At 40.1% G+C, this 6,772-nt stretch overlaps 1 pseudogene; it reads right to left on the reverse strand.

Annotated features, from left to right (window-relative positions):
• Positions 1-5,472: 5,472 nt before the first annotated feature.
• Positions 5,473-6,546, reverse strand: LOC131828094 (small ribosomal subunit protein uS2B-like; annotated as a pseudogene).
• Positions 6,547-6,772: the final 226 nt, after the last annotated feature.

Genomic DNA, 6,772 nt, shown 5'->3' on the forward strand with positions numbered 1-6,772 from the left:
AAAAGGGGCTATATATACTGATATATAATAATCCTTAAAATATATTTCAAGGGAAATAGCAATATAAATAACTGTCCAGAAAGAATGTAGAAATGATAAGAAAGATTATTTATGTATATTTGCTCATAAACACACAAAGTATTTCTGGAAGGATAAGAAGCTGATAATACTGGTGGCCCCTGGGGAACTAAAAGTTAGGGATGTGGGGGAAACAACCCCTTATGAAACTTTAAGCTTTTTGGTATTTTTGGTATTTGGTATTTGGATATGTTGCTTACTAAAATAAAATAAAATAAAAATAAATGTTATCTTACAAAGTGATTGTCATTCCTTCTGACTTCAGTATTGATCTTTCCCTCATCTAATTGTTCTTTCTTTTAGTGTTTGCACTACCTATGTATTGCTGTAATGATAAGGTTCTCTGCTACGAGCTATACTATGCTATCTAAATATATATAATATCAATAAATAATGTTATGAAACTGAATGATTTTATGCTTCCATTTTTTACATGAGTTTATCCTGTTTTTTCTTTTGAGATTTTTCCCTGAGTAGCGTATGAAAATAAATAAATAAATAAATAAGTCATTGAGTAACTTTCCTGTACCCTGGTCTGTTATGATGTCTAATTTAATCTCATAATAATCCTAGTCCTGAACAGTATCCCTCTTCATATTATACAAAGGATAAATTTGTAGCACAGAGAGGATAAATGGATTTCCAATGGTGACTCAGCTAACAAGTGGCAGCTGAGCTAAGACCCGAATGTATTTTTCTTGGTTTGCTCAATACTGCCTCCTTGTGCAAAAGGAAAGCAATGGTCTTTGTAGTTTTCAGTCTGGACTACACATTGTAGGGAGGGATTAAGATTTAATGTAAATGCACGTAGCACATAACACGGCACCTGGGTGGTAATAGCTGTTTCATAAATGTTGGTTCCCCTTGCTTTTATATTCCTGTTACTATACATTTAGTTTTGCTCAAAAGTACAAGATAACTCTTTTTTTCCCCTGAATCAAAGAAATTGGAATAGTTCTATGGTAATAGAACTATCCCAGAGGAGGCATGCCAAAAGTAATCTCAAAATGTGTTACATCAAAGTCTCCTGGGATAGAAAGGGCAAGTTTGTTATGCTCTGGGATGTCCTCTTCCTCACCTGGTTTATGAGCTGAAAGGATCCCTTAAAGGGATCTGTCAAGACCGACTTGATAGTTTCATCCAGGTTGGGCATGAGCCATTTTATTAAGCCAAAGCAGCCGCTTATTGTGCCAGCTAAAATTGTACTGCTTCCATCCAGAAACAGGCAGGTCAAGTAATGTTTGAAATATAAATTCATTCCAGTCCACTGCTTCAGCAAAGAAGGTAAACGGTGACAGAGGGCACCACAGAACACCTGTAATTTCACATAATTGGCCAAAGGACTTCATTGTTCCATCATGCAAATGAAAGATCATTAATGGGCAGTAAAAAGGGGTGGAGGGTAGGAAGAATGCGGAACAGAAGACAGTTAATGTTTTCAGGGGAGACTGGCACATCAGAGCTCTGCTGGAGTATACAGTTGGCTGATTTCACTGAGGTATTGAACAAATGATAGATGGGGATAGTTAACAGGCACCATGACAGCAATAATGAAGATACTCCCTGCTGCGGAAGACCTCTGCTCCTGCTTCCCATTTAAATGACTTCTCATACCACTGAATACCCACTTGTCAGGAGTACTGGTTACCTATTCCCACATGGCTCGGGATGAGATGCTCTTGCTCCAAAGGACTGTCTGGCTCTCTACCACCAGTCTCCCCATTGCCCCCCTTCTCCTCTATTAATGTGATTTACCTAGGAAAGTGCAAAGCTAGGAAATTGAGCTACAAGGAAAATTGAACTTAAGAGCAGCACTCCAATTTCTACCCAGTTTGATGCTTTTCATTGCTTCTAAGTGGCTAGCGGTCTTCACTGTTTTCAGGGCACCACAATGTCAGGACAGACAGCCTTTATATTTAATTGACTGTCATTATGGTGCCGTGTTTATGCATCAGGAAGGTCAGATGAGATGTAGAAGGCCTGTGTAAGGTTTTCTAGAGACAAAGACCAAGGGAAACAGAACAGGCAATGGCATAGTATTGGGATGGAGGGGATTTCTGCTCGGATTTCAAGCCTTCAGAGACTGATTAGTAGGAAGGTGAATGACTTCCCTAATGACAGGAAAGCAAGCCAAGACTACTTCATGAAGTTTACACATACTATGAGTTTAGAATTATTTTAACCATCATTCCATTTGAGACTAGACCTAATAGGTGGAGTGTGTTTGTTAACCTTACAACCATTTTTATTTTCCCATTTCTCTCAAATAGGCAAGAATTCCACGATTTTACTTAGATAGTAAATATGCAATATATATCTATAAATATATATGTTTGCATATTGCCATAGCACAAAATTATATTGCATAAAAATCCTTATATTATAAAAATAAACCTGGAAATAGCAGTTTGATGCATGACAAGGAGAGTAAAGGTATATTTTAGACCTTTTCAAGCATAAGTAACTAAAAAAGACTCAAAAATGAAAGGAAATAAATGAACAAATGTATTATTAATGATATTAGCTTTCCATTTCGGAAACACAAAGTTCAGTGTTGATTTAAATCTGAATGAAATAGGGTTGTGAGGTCAACATTCAGATTTCAGGGGACTTACTTAATAATGGGCGAGAATACTAAAAATCATAGAGAAATCCTATTTTTTTTGGTCTTTGCTATCCCACCTGATCAAAGGAAAAGCATATCTATAAAACCTCTACTGTTTATGGAGTGTCTGTGATGAGCCAGGAGTTTGGGTCATTATTTGGAAACTCCAAAAGAACTTTGGGAGGCAAGTATTAGGATTCCTGCTTGGCCTTTGAGAATCCTAGAGTTTAGAGATGCAAGTTGACTTACCAAAGGTCATTCAATGAATGGATGTTTAAGCTTGGATTTGAGTCCAGTTCTATCTCCAAAATTTCTCCATTCACAGTGCTATACACACAGCAGTGTCAATATGACTCAGAGGGTCCAGATGTCTCTGATAATCTTGGTGATGTAACCTTCAAGGACTCTTAAAAGAATAGCTTGTATTCCCGGCAGAGTATTCACAACAAGGTTTCCCTCTCGCTCTCACTGCTGCCACTCTTGTAATCTGGGGTTTCTCTTCCAAAACCACCTCCTGTCTAGCCCATCTCTCTGTTCTCTCCACTGTGCCCCTTCTAGCTCAATACAGTTAGTAAAATTTCATAAACGTATGCTCACAGTATGAAAACCAGGCATAGATTAGGTTTGCAGAGGTCAGTTACTCCCACTGTTAGAATATGGACCTGGATGGGGTGGTTTTCATACTCACTCCCACCTTCATTAGCAGTATCAGTGGGCCACATACCTACACAGTCCATCATTTGTTTGTGGACCTCCTCACTTTAGGGTTCATGCAGAGCCTCACAGGCAGACTTCTGGTGATGCAAGGGCCAAGTATAATCCTGTGAAGTGAGGGTTCTTGGAAGGAGTTTACTATCAGGAATCAGATCTTAATTCCCTTGGGTCCTAGGTCCTTCTTCCAGGCCCTTGTCAAAATCAGGCCTTTGTTAACTTTTCATTATTGTTCCAGAATTTCACCTCTCCTGCTAATCTTTGCAGTTCTGCTTCCAGCTTTGGGCAAATGGGAGGTGTAACAGAGCAGAGGGGAAGAGTGCTTATTTTGCATATGTATTGGCCAAACTACCTGGGACAAGTTGCTTAAAACCTTCTGAAGCTTGGTTTTGGTTTTCCCTCCTTTTTTTTCTTTTTTCTTTTTTTTTTTTTTTTTTTTTTTTTTTTTGAGAGAGGGGGAGACTGAGAGTGAGCACGGGTCAGGCAGAGGGATAGAGAGAATCTTAAGCAGGCTCCATGCCTAGAGCAGAAATAAAAAGTCAGAAGTTTAATGAACTGCGCTACCCAGCTGCTCCTCTCTATTGTTTTTAGTAAGAAAAATAAAAGAGTGCCCACCTCATGAGTTTGTTATGAGGATAAAATGACATAAATTTAGAAAAGAAAGCACTTAATAAGGGAGAGTTGACACTATTCATATTACTATTATCATTATTCAAAGAGATTTTTCTACATCTGCCTCTCCTTTGCTTCTCTCTCTTGCTTCTTGAAAACCTCCCAGTTCTTTACAACTTCCTGTCCCTCATCCCTACCTCCACCCACCCCAGCGGCTCCCCCAAGACTTCCAATCTCTTCTGCCAGGACTGCAAATTCTCCTGCCCCACCTCTCCTAGCTACTTATCTCTGGGACTATTTTCTCCTCTCAATAACCACATTAGCATAAAGGTTATTATCTCTAAAATCCAATTAATTTCAATTACTGAGGCCACAGACAAATTGCCAGTGCTCTCAATTCGTGGACGATTCTAAGAAAGTAAGTGTTGCCTCTCACTGCAATTTTACATGGCTACAAGGACCAGGAAAACAGATGTATAACCAGATACAGACCACCTCAAATCCCACTTACCCAATCACCCCAACTGTCTCAAGATGCAGGTTTTTCTAGATTGAAGACTTTTACAACATTGTCTGGCTTTAACTGGTGTCTGCTTGACATGGTCACACATGGCAAACAAATAAAATGGGCAAAAATGGTCAGCAAGAGGGATGGTAGGTGATGATCTAGCATGTACAACTGAAGAAGGGCTAACCAAGGACTGACTGTATGTGTACCTGTCTTGAAGATCCTAAAATTGCAATTTTACTCAACATATCCAATAGCAAACAATTGAATCTTGATTAGTCTTACTTGATCTATTTTATGAATTCCTTCAACATCTGCTGGGTGAATGTCCACTGTGCACCTACCATGGACAGGCATTCTGTTCTGGGCTAAGCAGGGGAGAGGACAGACAAGGTCTCTCTCAAGCTTTTATTTGGTGTAGAAGATAGATAGTCACAAGATATTTTGGTTATTATTTTATATTACTAATATTTCTGTTAGGTCTCACCAACATCATACATGAGAATATATGGTAGAAAAAGAATCTTTCGGTCTCGTTGATAATTTAGTATGTCAAGGCTATGTAGCCTCTGGGGCTGAGGAGGGCTTAGACTTTCTGTTGGTAGCTCTAACTCACAAGTTTACATTATGTTAAAGATAAGACAATAGGCTCCAAAGGGAGTCACTTATGCTAAGCTCTATATTACCAAACCAAGACTCAGTTACAGTTTCAGCTTTTACCAAAAATGGAATCTTAGGTGAGTCAATCAGGAATTACTGTTGGCACTAGTGAGACAGTTTGCATGATAGAGCCCTGCCATCCCTTAAAGGAAAGAGACCTTGCCACAACCAGCCCATTCTTTGGCAGTCTAACTTCCTTGTCCCTCTCCCTTCTGCCTATAGAAGCCATTCATTTTGTGGATCTCCTCAGAGTTCTTTTCTTTTCCTTTTTTAAAGAACTTTTTATTTTCCATCAACCTTATTTCTGTTTTGTTACCTTTATGGAAGCCCACTTAGTGGCTGTTCCTACCCATTCAGTGGCCTGAGCCATGGGAGCTGCAGACTAGTCTTCAGTGGCTGACTGAGTTCTCTAGTCTTCATTAGGGACCTACTGAAGACACAGAGGGCACCTGTACGCCTTCAGACTGAGAAGCAGTCAGCTCAGGAGTTGAAGCAGTCCATCCACCCTGAATTTCCTCCTTGGTCACTGCAGCAGCATGCTCTCCCTTTTCACTCTTTTCAGAATCTCTATAGAAGAGATTAGGCATTACTTCCTATGGGTGTTTATGGGAAATTCACACTCAGAATTTCCTAGGTCAGCATCTACCACATCAGACCCATTGACCGAGCTCCCTTGTTACTGCAAAGGATGGGGATGTCCACATAGTACAGGGGTGCCTGTGTTACACAGAACTGTGATAGGCAGGTTAATGTAAGAGGCCTCTGTGAGAGGCTAGTGGTCAGTCCTAGGATCAGTAACCACCAGAGGTCTTGGCTTCCAGAAGGCTGCCTGGATCTGGTTAGAAGTTTCCAGGAGGGAAGTGACCAGTGATAAGAGAGGTTTCAATAGCAGCAGCACACTTCAGCATAGCTCACTGGCCACAATTTCCAGATAATATGACATTGACATCAGCCAGGTTTTCTTTTCTTTTCTTTTTTAAATATTTTATTTATTTATCTGACAGAGAGAGAGAGATAGTGCATAGGCAGGGAGAGCAACAGGCAAAGGGAGAAGCAAGGACTCCACTGAGCAGGGAGTCAGATGCAGGGCTGGATCCTAGGACCCTGGGATCATGACCTGAGCTGAAAGCAGACAGTTAACCCACTGAACCACTCAGGCACCCCATCAGCCAAGTTTTTAACAGAAGCAATGGCATGAGCTGCCAACAGAAGCTTCTCCCAGGTTCTCCTCAGATATATGATGTAGATGCCATCACTTTTCCTTTTGTAGATATACTGCTCAGTTTGGAGGTCTAGCCACCTAAGTGGGTTCCTGCTGCAATTTGAGGACATCCTCCTTCTTCATTTGCAGGACATCGAGGGCTCTGGACATTGTGAAAACTTCCCTTTAAGTTACAATAGGAACAAGGAACAATGCCATGTGAACCCCTCCCTGGGTAGCGTGGAAAGGCTTGGAGCTCCTTTCTAATTTGTTAGATGGATGCTACCCAATTCATGATTCATTGAATAAATCCTATAAATTTTTAAAATTTATTCAGTTGACTTTCTTTTTTTAACATTTAAGGTTGGCCCTTTAGTGTATGTAATGAGCGTTGTAA

The sequence above is a fragment of the Mustela lutreola genome, chromosome 1 (genome assembly GCF_030435805.1).
Source record: "Mustela lutreola isolate mMusLut2 chromosome 1, mMusLut2.pri, whole genome shotgun sequence".
NCBI classification, from domain to species: Eukaryota; Metazoa; Chordata; class Mammalia; order Carnivora; family Mustelidae; genus Mustela; species Mustela lutreola.